This window comes from Sturnira hondurensis, unplaced genomic scaffold, assembly GCF_014824575.4.
Source record: "Sturnira hondurensis isolate 20B ecotype Veracruz unplaced genomic scaffold, ASM1482457v3 Scaffold0004271, whole genome shotgun sequence".
Taxonomy (NCBI): Eukaryota; Metazoa; Chordata; class Mammalia; order Chiroptera; family Phyllostomidae; genus Sturnira; species Sturnira hondurensis.
In genome coordinates this window covers 6,282,409-6,297,026 of record NW_028076902.1, presented here as the reverse complement: position 1 = coordinate 6,297,026, position 14,618 = coordinate 6,282,409, and the positions used below count along the sequence as shown (strand labels likewise).

At 36.9% G+C, this 14,618-nt stretch overlaps 1 pseudogene; it reads left to right on the top strand.

The window, feature by feature from the left end:
• Positions 1-3,905: 3,905 nt before the first annotated feature.
• On the top strand, positions 3,906-4,420 carry LOC118986483 (ferritin light chain-like; annotated as a pseudogene).
• The last annotated feature ends 10,198 nt before the right edge of the window (positions 4,421-14,618 follow it).

Genomic DNA, 14,618 nt, shown 5'->3' with positions numbered 1-14,618 from the left:
TAAGATAGGTTATAACTAAGATCTATATGTATATAAAATATAAGCATAAAAAATATGGGGACAATGGGAGTATTATATGCAAAGTTATTTTAGTGTTTTTAATAATTATATTATGGTGGTAGCACTGGCATCTTGTTTTGGGAATGCTTATGTAATAATATAATTCTGCCATTTCTGGCATATTGAGAATCAATATGGTAAGGGAACAAGGAGCTATAGTTGTTACAAAGAAGGGGTTATAAAACATGCTACAGTCCTGAATTCTAAGTGGGAGTATGAATGTGAGAACATAACATTTCTCTTAAAAGTAAAAAAATATATAATTTAGAATTCAAAGTGAATACATGTGTGTATATTTACATACATGTTTTCAAATTCAAATTTAAATTCAGATTTTCAAGGTGTTTTCGTCACTTAGAAGGACTAGAAAGGATGACTGGCCAATCCAGTAGCAATCAGCATCTCATCCCTAGTGCCCATTCCACACAGGCTTCTTGGAAAAATGATTGATTGCAAGTATGGAGCAGTAAATGTGTAAGTTGAGGAGCCTGGGGCATGTTATCATCCCATTTAACAAGAAAGTCTTCAGAGATTATGAAAAGGATGTGGGAGTCTACTTGGAAAGGATCTTGCTGGCCAAATATTGAGCGAATTAAGCACCAATTGGGATGATAACAGCAGTAGGTAGAAACACATCATATATTAAATATATGAGTTTATAATCACACACATGCATGAGGACACACATGCACACACACAAAAACCAGACAAAAATACTAATGTGTCACTTTGGAAGATGTTAAAATACCTATGATTAGAAAAAGAGTAAATGAAGGGACATAGTGAAGAATTTATTCTGCATTTCTTTCATAAAGTATATCCATTGGGAAACCAAATGAAAGATGGTAAAAAATTCCTTCTTGTAAAATTCCCCCAGCAAAGAAAGTGTTTTCAGTTAGCTATCACCACTAACATAAAGCATAATAAAACACCTTCACAAATCTCCAAAAATCTTAAAATAACAGTCATTTATTCTCATGAAACTGTGGCTCAGCTAAGTATTGGCTGGCTGAGATTGGGCTCAGCTCAATGCTCATCTTTCAGCCTCAGGTCTAGCTGGCCAGGTGTGCCTTCAGGGGAAACTCTTCTCGTGGTGATGGCAGAAGCACAAGAGGGAAAAATGAAACATAGGAGGCCCCTAAAACCTAGGCATGGAATTGGTATACTGTCAGTCCCACTCACATACTGTTGGCCAAAGCAAGTAACAGGTTAAGGTCAAGAGAAAGGAAATATAATTGGCCTTTGAGATGCCATGGCAAGGATTATGTGTGGATACAGGGAAGGGTGGCAAATTGGGACTGATGTTCAATCTTTCTTAGATATTAAGTAGAATATTATCATTTCACAACCACTAATGAATTAAAGATCTAGACATAGATGTCAATACTGGCAATAGACAGTCAGACATTGCACAGCTCTTGATGAAGAACACAACACCCACTTCCCACAAAGTGACTTTGCCCTTCCCCCAAATCAATCGAATTGTGTAGGATTAACTCTGGATGTAATAACTAATTTATAGGAAATATAGAATGAAGAGGAGGAACAGGTTAAACTACATTGTCATAATGTAGCTAGCAAAATCCAAACTTAAAAATTCTACAAGAAAAATAATCACTTCTTTAGTAACTACATTAAAAAGGTAGAAGTAAAATTTAAAGTTCTATGTATATAACTATATACATACATGCATGTTTTATATATATAATTATATATGTACACTACACATACTTACTTGTGCACCCATCAAGTACACTGTTGATATTTATCCCAGAGAATTACAGATGTATTATGTTCACATAAAAGCCTTATGTTCACATTATGTACACAAATGTTCATAGCAACTCTGTTTATAATAACCACAAAATTACATTTGGATGAAAGGTGGACTTAGATCTTTGGTACATTCATACCGTTTAATTCGGTACTCAGGAATACACAAGAAGCAAAATATTGATGTGTGCAACAACTCGGATAAATTTTTAAGGAAGTAGGCTGCATTTAAAAAATCCAAACTTAAAAGGTTAGATACTGTAAGATACTCTCTATTCATCATTCTCAACATTACAAATCAAAAAGAACATATTAATGATTTTCAAGGCTTAATGGTAGGGGGGAGGAAGAGTCTATTTGAGTACAATGGGGACAATTTTTGGAATATTTAAGGGCCAGGACATTTCTGTGTTTTGATTGTGATGGTGTTCACAAAAATCTACACATGTGATAAAATTGTATGCAGCAATTGAAAAATACACACAAAGTAGTGTGTGTAAAACTGGTATGATAAAACAAATTATGTAGATTAGACCAATGCAGTTTTCTAGTTTGACATTCTACTGAATTTAGGTTAGATGTTACCATTGGAGGACATTGGATAAAGACTGTCTACATGGGACTTCTCTGTTCTATTTTATTTTTTTTTTGCATCATGCTATTAATCAATAATTATGTTAAAAAAAGTGCCCTTGGAATTCCTGGCAGCTGTCTCTTGCTTCATCAGGGTTTGGGCAGAACAGACCTAAGGACGCCCCTTCTTTCCAACTACCCCTCAAACTCTTTTCTAATCACCACCTTCAAAACCACCTCAGCCGTTCTCAGCCTTCCAAGACCAGGTGATGATGCAGATTCTGGCTGGTAGGATCTGTGTGTTGTGGCCAAGAGATACAAATACACATAGACTACAGAAGACCTGTGGAGAAAAAGGGATGGCAGGGCCACTGATAAGAGAGAGAGAGCATGCCCCGGCTCCTGCCTGGACAGGCTTTTACTGCTTTTCTGGGTACATTACACAGAGGATGGTCCTCATTTACTATGCAAAGGTTCCCAGTAGGTGCTTACCTTTTACAGGTAACAAAGGAAAGAATGTGGCTAATTACTTCAAAGGGAAGGATGTTACAAAACAAGGGGGAAAGTGGTTGAACTGGTTACACTCCATACTTGAGAGGTTTAGTACAGACTTTAGGAAGTTACAGGAAGCACTTGCTGCCTCAATTCAGGGTGAGGGAGTTTTAGTAAAGGCAAGTCTCATAGCAGCCTACGTACAATGCAGGCCTGAATCCCCCTGGGAAAATCTCTCCCTGGTTATGGCTCCTGTGTTCCACTAGCTCCCCACTGTCTTTTCTGAGTGGGTGCTGAGTTATATTCCCACACCATGAGGAATGGCTCCCTATAAGCTAAAACCATTTTTGTTTTGTTTTGTTTTTTATCTTAATTCTTTTTTTTCCATTTTTTTATTTAATTATTTTTCAAGTACAGTTTTCTGTCTATTACTCCCATCCCATTCCACCCCCCATCCTCCCCCCTCCCTCCCATTTCCACCCTTCTCAGTTGTTGTCCATGTATCCTTTATATAGGTTCCGCTAAATCCCTCCCTTATTTCCCCTGAAATTCCCTCCCCTCTCCCCTCTGGTCACTGTCAGCCTGTTCTCTATTTCAGTGTCTTTGGTTATATTTTGCTTGCTTGTTTGTTTTGTTGTTTAGCTTCCTGTTAAAGGTGAGATCATATGGTATTTGTCCTTCACCACCTGGCTTATTTCACTCAGCATAATGCTTTCCAGTTCCATCCATGTTGTTGCAAAAGGTAGGAGCTCCTTCTTTCTTTCTGCAGCATAAAATTCCATTGTGTATATGTACCATAGTTTTTTGATCCATTCATTTACTGACGGGCACCTAGGTTGCTTCCATCTCTTGCCTATTGTAATTTGTGCTGCTATGAACATTGGGGTGCATAGGTTCTTTGGGATTGGTGTTTTAGGGTTCTTAGGATACAATCCTAGCAGTGGATTGCTGAGTCAAAAGGCAAGATGACATGATAGTTTACCTTAATTCTTCATTGTCAAATGATCATGAGCTCCCAAATTCATCAGAATTATTCCTCCGAGGTGAATGCTGCCATCAACCACCTGGCCAACCTTCATCTGTAGGCCTCCTACACCTACCTCTCTCTGGGCTTTTGTTTCGACCATGAGGATATGGCTTTGCAGGGCATGGGCCACTTCTTCTTAGAGTCAGCCAAGGGGAAGCATGAGGGCTCTGAGCCTCTCTTAAAGCTGTAAAACCAGCACAGTGGCTGCATTCTTCTCCAGCACACAGTGAATCCTTCTAAATATGAGTGGGGTAAAACTCAGGATGTCATAGAAGAAGCAGCCTTGGCCTCGGAGAAGGACCTGAACCAGGCCCTTTTGATCTGCATGCCCTGGCTTCTACCCGCACAGTCCCTCATCTCTGTGATTTCCTGGATGAGGAGGTAAAATTCATCAAGAAGATGGGTAACCACCTGACTAACAACTGCAGGCTAGCTGGCCTACAGGCTAGAATGCGCAAGTATTTCTTCAAAAGATTCACCTTCAAGCATGACTAGGAAGCCTTTGGAACCCAGAGGCCTATGAGGGGCCCCTCTGCATTTCCCTGGTATTTGGCTCTTGACTGAGCCTCTCCCTGAAGCCACGCCCTGGGATACTCTCCCATGCATGGGAACAAATGAAAACAATAAAGCTTTTGGCAGCAAAAGTAAAAAAAAATATTTCAAAGAAAAAGTTAAGAGAAAACTACAACAGTATTTAAAGACATACTGGTGATAAAATTAAAAGGAAAATAAGAAATTGAACAACAAAAATGAGAAAGTTGTTGCTTTTATGGGGAGAGAGAAGGTTGTGATTGAGGGGCAGTGTATGCAAGGCTCTGAGGTACCTGCAGTGTCATTTTCTCATAACTTGGAATTATTGCAAGAGCACTTAACTTCTGATCATTTGAGAAGCTGTGCATTTGTTTTATGTAGTTTTCAGCACTTGAGTTATGCTTATTAATAAAAATGTTTTGAATCTCAAGTAGAGTAAATTCTGCTATCCAGAGTGATTATTTGGCTACAGAGCAGTAACCACAACACAATACATGGTGTGGTTATTATCTGAGGTAGGAAAAGAATAGGATAAGTAGCAAGAAAATAATTTCAGTTTGGAAGAGAAGTAGGTACTTGGAGACACCACCATCTATCAAAAAAGTGGTCCTTGTAGTCCTCCAGTCATAGATTTGAATCCTAATCTGGTCACTTTCTACATGTGTGATTTAGGATAATTAATTTTATAGTTATAGTGTTCTTAATTATATATTAAAAGTGATAACATTCTAATAGATTTCCAGGAGAATTAAATACTGTATATAATGTTCTTACACATTACTAATATTTAATAAGTATTAGGTTGGCAAAAAAGAAACCATTTAGTTTTTTTTTCATGAAATAAGGGACATATTTTTTATTTTTACCAATAATTTTATGGATTTGGATATTTTGAGTATTTTAGCTATCTCCTGCATGGTGTAACATTAATTTTTTTCAATTAATGTCTCAATTTGATTACTATCAACTTCAACTGGTCTACCTGATCATGGAGCACCATCCAGCAAGAAATCTCCAGGATGAAACTTTGCAAATCACTTTTGACAAGTTCAATCAGTTACAGCATCTTCTACAAACACTGCAAAAATATTGTTTTTTATTTCAGTTGTGTTTTTTACCATTTTTGAAGTAATAAAGCATAATATGCTGAAAATGTTACATATTTCTTTCTTCTTCAATATTAAAATGGCTACACAAAAATTCACCAGCTTTAATTTTTTTAAATGCACAGTGATATGACAGGTAATGCAATCTAACAAAATTGTTCCTACTGAAGTTAAAGACAACTAAGTGCTACTAGAACCATCTAATGAGAAAAACAAACAAAATTTTGGCCAGTCCAGTATTAGAGATTGTGTTTTTTATTACTTGCTTATGTGCACTTGCTTAGAATCATGAATATGGAGCTCTAGCTGGTTGGTGTATTGGGTAGGTTGGTAGCATGAGAGTAGATGAGACTATCCTAGAAGAAGGCAGACAGTAAAACAGAATAAATGACCAAGTACAGGACCTTGAAGATCATTAACAGTTAAATACCAATGAAAAAAGTAGAGTCCACAAAAAGGACCAACAAATGTAGGCAAAGTCAAGAGTGCAAGAAGAAAATAGTTTTGTGGGTATCAGGGGAATGGTGTGGCAGCTCTTTCTCATCAGGCAGCCGGCTTTGTCTCTGAGGTCATCTTCTAAGAGCAGGGCTGTCACATGTAGCAGTGCAGTTTGGGTACTGCAAAAATCTAGGGAGGGGGATCCTACATAAATGACATCCTCAGAGTGATGCCACACACATTCTGTATGACCAGATGGGACAGCCACATCATTCCTCACTACAATATGTTATTTGCACAGACATTTACTCTCTTCTGGATAAACACTTAGTCTTCCCACAAATTCTTTTGCCTTGGAGTCTGGTAGCAATTTCATACTACTCTGCATATTTTTTTGAAATTTCACCAAACTTGAATTGAATGTTTCTCATTGATGTTTGCAGGGTTTCTCAGTAGAAATAAAAATCTTTATATTTCCTCATGCATTCTTTGTGTATTTGTCTTGATATTAGGTTGAGAACTTCTTGAACATAAGGTAATATCTTAATATCAGTAACCTCCACTATTACAACATCAAGATATAGTAATCATAGGGGAAAAGGGGATGGACTCACATGAACAAGTATAAAGGACACATGGACAATAACTAAGGTGGGGGGCAGAAATGGGAGGGAGGTGGGGAGCACTGTGGGGGAGCAGAGCTGGGAATATAATACAGAAAACTGTACTTGAACAAGAATTAAATAAAAATAAAAATAAAAATAGATATAGTAAATGTTTTTTAAATTTTTTATTTAGTTTTATTAATTTTTCTTTATTGTTCAAGTACAGCTATCCCCATTTTCCCACCATTATTATCCCCCAACCTACCCACTCCCACCTCCCACATTCAATCCACCCCCCTGTTGTCTTTGTCCATGGGTCCTTTATACACATTTCTTAACTCAACCCTTCTCCTCTTTCCCCCATTACCCTTCTGCGTCTCCCCTCTGGTCACTGTTGGTTTGTTCTTTATTTCTATGTTTCTGGTTCTATTTTGCTCACTTGTTTCTTTTGTTAATTAAGTTACACTTATAGGTGAGATAACATGGTGTTTACCTTTTACCTCCTGGCTTATTTCATTTAGCGTAGTATTTTCCAGTTCCATCTATGCTCTCATGAAGGGTAGCAGTCCCTTCTTTCTTTCTGCTGCATAATATTCCATTGTGTAAATGTAGCATAGTTTTTTATCCATTCATTTACTGATGGGCACTTAGATTGTTTCCAGCACTTGGCTATTATAAATAATGCTGCTATGAACATTGGGGTGAATAGGTTCTTTTGAATTGGTGTTTCAGGATTCTTAGGGTATAATCCCATCAGTGGAATTGCAGGGTCAAAAGGTAGTTCCATGTTTAGTTTTCTGAGGAAATTCTATACTGTTTTCCACAGTGGCTGCACCAGTCTGCATTCCCACCAACAGTGTGCTTGGGTTCCCTTTTCTCCATAACCTTGCTGGCACTTCTTGTTTGTTGACATAAGAACAAACACAGGGATCAATGAAACAGAATAGAGAGCCCAGAAATAAACCCATGTCTCTGTGTTCAATTAGTATGTGACAAAAGGGAAAGGAGCATAAAATAGAGTAAAAATAACCTCTTCAACAAATGGTATTGGGAGATCTGGACAGGCACATGCAAAAAAAAATGAAACTGGACCATCAACTTACACAAAAATAAATTCAAGAAGGTTAAAAGACTTAAATATAAGTCATGACACTGTAGAAGTCTAGAGGAGAATGTAGACAGGAAAATTTCAGATATTCTATGCAGCAATATTTTCACAAATTTGTCTCCTAGAGCAAGGGACATAATGGAAAGAATAAACAAATGGACTACATCAAATTAAAAAGTCTCTGCACCATTAAAGAAAACATCAACAAAATAAAAAAATGGACCAATCAGAGGGGGAAAATAAATCTGCCAATGATACCTTGGACAAGGGTTTGATTTCCAAGATATATAAAAAACTCCATGACTCCACACCAGGAAGAAAAACAATCCAATTAAAAAATGGTCAAAGGACCTGAGCAGACACTTCTCCAAGGAGAACATACAGAGGGCCCAGAGACATATGAAAGGATGTTCAGCATCACTAACCATCAGAGAGATACAAATTAAAACCACAATGAGATACTAGTTCATAATAGTCAGAATGGCCATCATAAACAAATTAACAAACAACAAGTACTGGCGAGGTTGTAGAGAAAAGGGGACCCTAGTACACTGTTGGTGGGAATGCAGACTGGTGCAGCCACTGTGGAAAACACTATGGAATTTCCCCAGAAAACTAGAAATGGAACTACCTTTTGACCTGGCAATTTCACTGCTGAGCTTATACCTTAAGAATCCTGAAACACCAATTCAAAAGAACCAATGCATCCTAATGTTCATATCGGCACAATTTACAATAGCTAAGTGCTGGAAACAACCTAAGTGACCACCAGTAAACGGATGGATAAAAAAACTGCTACATTTACACAATGGAGTAGTATGCAGCAGAAAGAAAGAAAGAACTCCTACCCTTTGTGATAGCATAGATGGATCTCAAGAGCATTATGCTAAGTAAAATAAGCCAGGTGTTGAAAGACAAATACCATATAATCTCACCCATAATTGGAAACTAATCAACAAAACAAACAACCATGCAAAACATAACCAGAGACGCTAAAATAAAGAACAAACTGACAGTAACCAGAGGAGAGCAGGGAGGGGGATAATGGGGGAAATGAGAAGGGTCATCAAGAAACACATATAAAGGACACAAGGACAAAGACAAAAGGGGGTAAGATCGAGGGTGGGAGGTGGGGGTGGGGGTGATGTGGGGAAGTGGTAGGGGAAAATGGAGACAATTGTACTTGAACAACAATAAAAAATTGGTGAGTTTTTGTGAGCCATTTTAGTATTGAAGATGGAAGAAGATACACAATATTTTTGGTGTATTATGTTTTATTATTTTAAGAAAGGTAAAAGCGCAACTGAAAGGCAAAAAAATAGACTACGGCAGTCTATGGAGAAGGTACTGTGACTGATTGAATGTGTCAAAAGTGGTTTGCTAAGTTTCTTGGTAGTACTGATATTTTGGCAAAACAATTCTTGTTTTGATATTTGTTATTGATATTTTATAAATGATTGTATGCTATTATTTTTAGTTCTCTGCTTGATTTCCAAGTATTGGTACTAATGTCCTGAGAAAATTTCTTCTAAATTCTTGCACTGCTCTTCTCGTATTCAATTACTGAAGAATATTGTTCCAAAGCTTCCAGGAAGATATACCATGTAACTACCCAAAGTATGTATGTTTCAATACAAAAAAGTGTATATATTAATTATTATTTTTCTAATGTCCAAACTTTCCCTCAGTCCAATTGGTATCAATGATTGACTAAGACTAAAAATATATTTTAAATAATGTTATTTATCAATAGCAATATTTATTTCTCATCACTTTTGTTAAATACAACACATATTTACGTTTTAAGCTTTATGACTATTAAGAATATATAACACCCTTTTGAATACAGGTGAAATATTAATATATACAAAGGTTGTTAGATTGAACACTGCTTATCTTTACCACAACTGGAATAGAAAGTGAACTCAGGAACTATTGTCCATTTCTGGTATTGTCTTATTTTTTTGTTTGATGCACCTGTAGCTTTCTGGCACTAATTTTTTCCCTCCCCTCCTTTGCTGCTGCCCTCTGACTCCAGCAATAATATTTTTGGGAAGACACCCAAGTCTAGAGTCAGCACTGTGTCTCAGTTTCATTTGGTGAGTTTTGCCATATTTGTAGCCAACATGTCTGAGCTGCTGTGCCATAAACGCACAGAAAAGGCAAATGCATGAAATCCTGCCAGCACCATGTAACTGCTCTTCTGTGAGTCGAGTTGAAAACAGTAGTCAAGATGTACTACTGTTTATGGGAAATTATGCTAGATATATTTACAAAAAGCATTTCTGTTGAACTAGCAGTTTCCTATTGTGTCAGCAATTTTCTATTACATTTATTTGTGACTACAGTACTTGGCAAGAGTACAATCTTATTAAACCTGTACAATACATTACAAAAAATTGTAATCATTTTCTATTTTATAAAATAAAAAGAACTGTGAAATTTATACAATTGTGGAGTTTTAATAAATTTTCAAGACAAAATGCATAGTCTTGGGTAAGCTAGTCCCAAATGCATTTTTGTGTTCTTTTTTATATCACTTCCAAAGTTTTCTTTTTAGTTTCTATGAACAATAACTTAGCTATTTGAGTTGACCTCATGAATCAAAATGAAAAGAATGAAAGTCCTGAAATCAAGTACTTTCCCCCACCTTAGAATAATGGCTCAGCTTATTTTTCATAAATCTAAAAACTTATTATTTTAAAATATAATCTATTGGTATATTCAATATTAATACAAAATTTGATATAGATTTCATTGCTTTGCTCACTCAGTCGTTTTGAATATGAGGGCCACACAGTACAACCAGCATCTACTGCTCCCACTGACTAGTACAGTGAAGTTGTCATTGTTCATGCACACAATTCCAGTCCATTCTCCTTGGCTGCCCAGGTTACACTGATGTCATACAAAACATTCTCATTATATTAACAATGCCCGGACTTCTCCTTGGCAGACCCTGTATACCTGATATATCTGCTGGCAGCAAGCCCAGGTTCCTATCTGTCAACAAAATTTATACCCTCCCATGTCCCAGTAATTTGGTACAGCCTAGGTGAAAAAGACTTCTAGTTTATTTCCTGCACATACTCACCTCTGGGGCTTGAGTTCTTCCCCACACTAATGCACTTTAGTGTGTCACTGACTTACTGACTAAGGAGGATTCAGGTTTACAATCCCTGCTCCAAAACTATGTAACTAAAATATTTGGGCAAATGAACTACATTTTTCTGCTTTCCCTTAATATCTTCACCATTAAAATGGACTAATAATACCTCCTTTGTTATGAGAATTTCACTTTATATAGATTACTTTAGATGTTTCTATTATTCACAGTATGCATGCTGAGGATTAAGCAAGATGTAGACAACTAGTAATTTCTACTATGTAATGTGTGCTGAGTTTATGGTTATTGCTGAGGTGGAGATGGTTGACATTGCTGATGAAGGATAAGTAAATGTGCCACCCCAAAATATATCACTTTGATATATTAATTATTTGGAGCTGAAGTCATTTGGAAAACAGTAAATGCAGGGGAGTGGTTCTCTGTGAATGCCTTTATCTGCCTAAAGACATGCCCTCCAAAAGTAACTCAGTTGTCACAGAAAATCTCTCAGGGAGTTTGCTCCACCTAAGAAGACTGATTCTTGTCATGAAGAGAGAAGCCCAGAAGTTGACATCACACCCAGAAAAACTTTGCCACAGACTGTCATATCTCCCACTTATACTTCTTTGGGTTGATTCTCCATCCTAAAAAGCATTTACTCTTGATAAGAGACCTACATGTCCCGTGTCTTTTTCCTGTTAAAATGATGTTTAACTATAAATTCTAAGCCACTTTAAATAGTTCCTCATTTTTCCCTGGGTATCTTCCATGTATGCATGATGTGTCTGTGTTAATAATTTTTGTTTGTTTTACTCTTGTTAATTTATTTTTTTCATTACTGGGAATTCAGAAGGATAGAGGTGAAAGTATTTTTCAGCCCTACAATGATAGCATTATCATTACCAGATTCCTTTTGTATTCTTCCACAGTCTATTATTTTTCTAGTCCTGGACTAATGTCTCATTCTTTTTTTTTTTTAAGATTTTATTTATTTATCTTTAGAGAGGAAGGGAAGGAGAGAGGGAGAGAAACATCAATGTATGGTTGCCTTTCGTGCGTCCCCTGCTGGGCGTTGGCCTGCAGGGAACTGGCCTGCAACCCAGGCATGTGCCCTGACTGAGAATTGAACCATGATCGTCCACGCTCAATCCACTGAGCCCACGCTCAATCCACTGAGCTACACCAGCCAGGGCATGATGTCTCATTCTTAATAGTACTGATGGTTTAGAAGAAAAAGGGTATTTTAACTTTAATGATTATTATTTTCCAGAAATCCTTGTGAATTTTTTCTGTTCATCTCTTACGTATGAAGCTCAGTGAGAAGGACTAGAATAGTGTACTGCCGCTTCACATTACAGTTAGGTAGTTTCTTCCAAAACTAAATATACTTTTACCATACGATCCAGCTTCATGATCCTTGGCATTCATCCAAAACTTTTGTCCATGAACAATGTACACATGAATGTTCATAGCAGCTTTATTAACTGCCAAAACGTGAAAGCAACCAGGATGTCCTTCATTAGAAAAATAGATTAATAAACTGTGGTACATTCATACAGTGGAGTACTATTAAGTAGGAAAAAGAAATGAGTCATTGAGCTGTGAAGTAACATGGAGGAAATTTAAATGCGTATTGGAAAGTGAAAAAAGTCAATCTGAAAAAGTTATATACTATGTGATTTCAACTATATGAGATTATTTTAAAAGTTTAGAGGCAGTGAAAATCTCAGTGGCTGCCAAAAGTTCAGAGGGAGGAAGAGGTGAATAGGTGGAGCACAGGGAAATTTTAGGGCAGTCAAACTGTTATTTTGTATAATCCCTAAAATTTAGATACATGTCATTATATATTTATCAAAAACCTATGAAATGTACAACATAAAGTCAACCCTAATGCAAGCTGTCAAATTTAGTTAATAACAATGTACCATCGTTGGCTCATTAATTGTACAAGTGTACTGCACAGAAATAAGATGTCAATAATAAAGTGATGAGGAGTGAGGGAATATATGGGTTCTGTACTATAGAATAAATGTTTCTGTAAACCTAATACTTCATTGAAAAAGTCTATTTTAAAAAAATGAAAAAAAATAGTATCCAGGACAAAACGGCTTACGCACATTTTCTCTTGTTCTTCTCCACAAAACACAACTCTGAACTCTGGAGATGGCACAAATTACTAACACAGGAAAACTGAAAGGTGACCTGGTTTGAAACCCCAGACTTGGAAAAGCAGCTTAGTGGGGTGTCTTTGTCTACCAACCAACAGAGAAATATATATATATATATATGTGTGTGTATGTATATGTATATATATATATGTATATATATATATTTTCCTTTCTCTAAACCTAGCAACACAAAGCATTCCAATTAGACGTATTCCCCCCTAACTCTAATGTATATCACTGTGACAGCATCAAACAAGCCTCACCCTACCTACCACCAACAAGGAAGATGGAGTGGGAGTCCTGCCAGAAATAAGTGTCTAGGGGAGGTGCTCCCTTTGTTACCAAGCTTGAGACTCCCTCTACCCATTACAAGATAACAAACCAAGAGGAGAGGGCAGAGATAGCAGAAAGGACCCAGTTTTAGCAGGTAGCTCCATGTAGGAAGCCTTCTTCTTGCTGAGGCCCCAAGCCTTGTTCCTCTGCCAAAATACATCAAACCAAGGTAGCAGGGAAGCACACTTATATAGACAATATACACATTTTTTTTCTACATAGATATACCCAAATGCCTGACTAGGTAATACTCTTTCCAGAGTTAGCAGGAGGCACAACAGCACCAGATAAACCCAGCAAGCCAAAATAAAACCACAAAGACTCAGAAATGTAAACATCTGTTGGAACCACAGGCTACAAAACAAAGGCAAGATACATGTGCTAAACATAAGCGTGGTGACTGTTTGCTAAAATAAGATATTTACAGCAAAACCCAGAGTCTCCCAGCATAATAGATAAAATGTCTCGACAGCTGTCATACAAAACCAAGAAAATCACAACTTCAATGTGATAAGACTTTCAACTAATACCAATAGTAATGTGAATCAGATTTTAGAACTATCTAAGCATTTGAGAGCAGCAGGCATAAAAAATGCTTCAATAATCAATTACAGCTCTAATTGGCATACCTCAGCTGGTTGGGCATCATCCCACAAAGTGAAAGACTACTGGTTCAATTCCTGGTTAAGGCACATAATGGGTTGTAATCTTGGTCCCTGTTTGGGGTCCTTCCTCAGTGAGGTCCCTATTTGGTGGGGGGAGGGAGCCCAGTGAGAGAGACAACCAGTCAATATTTCTCTCTCACATTGATGTTTCCCTCTCTCTCTTTATCCCTCTCTTCCCTTCTCTCTAAAAATAAATAGATAAAATATTCACAAAAATCAATTACAAATTGTCTCGAAACAAATAAAAAATTAAAACTCAGTGAAGAAGTAAAAATTATGGAAACTATAGCACTAAAAAATACAATAACATAAATTAAAAAGAAAACCCAAGAAACACGAACTATGTGGTCTCAATGGAAGTGTATGGAGATGAAAGAGGATAGAATCAGTGACTTTAAGTACAGACCAATGGAATTTACTCAGTTTAAATGAAAGCAATTAAATAAACTGAAAAGGCATGAACAAAGCCTCAAGAACCTGTGTGACAATAATGGAAGATGTAACACTTATATTATTAGAGTCCTGGAAGGAGGGGAGAAGGAGAGTAGAGATGAATGAGTATTTGAAAAAATAATGACTGAAAATTTCCCAAATCTGGCAAAAGGTACAACATTCACACCCAAGAAACTGTGC